Raw genomic sequence first — 1,479 nt, forward strand, 5'->3', positions numbered from 1 at the left:
GTGGAAATGGTTTGAAATTGTTTTAAAAATGTTTTGAACCTGTTGTTTTGCTAAAGAAAAAAAAATACCCATATACACTCCATCCAGCTAAGGTGCTAAAACGTTGGAGAGCATTGGGTGAGAAGAGTTTGGAGCCCTCCCTCATAGCCCAACTTCCTTGCTTCAATTAGCTGCTGCCTCTTCCCCATGGCTGCTTTGAAGCCAAGCAAAACACATCAGGAGATCTGATCAAGGATCTCCCAAATTGCATATAACTGCAGCTCAGCTAGATTTTTTCCCAGATAGGGCTTTGTCTCATGTTTTTATCTGCTGGACAAAACTGAAAGTGGTGAAAATGAGTCAGTCAAATCCTGGTCAAATTTTGATCTTTTGCTTAAGTTAACTTCTTCTGTGATGGACTGCTCTTTAAAAGCATTTCTCCTAAGTGCAGCGAGATCATAGAGCTGGGGGCAGGGGGGCAGGGAGGAATTAACTGTTGCCTGGAATATAGAACTTGAGTGGCTGGCTGCGCCTTCCTCTCTGTTTTGTCCGTTAGAAACAAGCTGAAGGGAGTCATTCGGTTTCTGACAGGATTGTGGGGAGTTTGTGTTAAGAGTCTGACAAGAAAGATCAGGCAGGTTCTCCTCTGGAGTAAAGAAAGAGAAACCTTTTGCCTTTACTGTAGCATTAATGCTCTGAGGAAGAATTTAAGCATCTGTTTCTCAGCTTTGTTGGCTGTAATTATCCTCAGCATTCTTGTCAGAAAACATGAACTAACTTTCAGCCATTTGACGTTAGGGAGGCCACTGGTGCCAGCTTACTGATGAATGGGGAAATTGAGATCATGGTGTTGTGTGACAAGTCCCACATTGCTGACAAATGGTCTCCAACAGCAACAGCAACTCTGTGTGTCCAGTCCATAAGGAACGAGTTACACCTTTTGACTAAGGGCCAAGCTACACATGACGAATGACACTTGAACAGCAAGTGGACTGAGTGGAGGGCAAGTGAACAGGGAGAAATACACTTGCTGTTCAAGTGTCATTCGTCATGTGTAGCTTGGCCCTTAGTGTCATAACTTACATAACTTAGTGTCAGGTCTGTGACCCACAGCACTGCCATCTTGTTTTCTCACTTCTGTATTTCTAACTGCTATATTTTTCCAGTGTTGTTTTGTGTGCAGGTTCACAGAGACAGCTGTGGTTCCCAAGCTGGCCTTATCAGAAGTGGCTAGTCACAGAGACCTTGAAGAAGTTACTTTCACATACCCAACTCCTATACTAACCAGGCATATGGGGGGTGGGGATGGAAAGAGGGTTGATATACTGCAACTTGTAACTAACACGTCTTTCTCAACAAAGCCTTTGTGTTTAGCCAGAAGCTTTCTTGGCCTTTGGATTATCTATGGACACTTGTACTATGAATATATATTCTCTCAATAAATAACCTTTGACTCAAGAGACCTTGGATTTCTCGCTGCAAGGGGTGGGAGATGAAATC

The sequence above is a fragment of the Eublepharis macularius genome, chromosome 12 (assembly GCF_028583425.1).
Source record: "Eublepharis macularius isolate TG4126 chromosome 12, MPM_Emac_v1.0, whole genome shotgun sequence".
Taxonomy (NCBI): domain Eukaryota; kingdom Metazoa; phylum Chordata; class Lepidosauria; order Squamata; family Eublepharidae; genus Eublepharis; species Eublepharis macularius.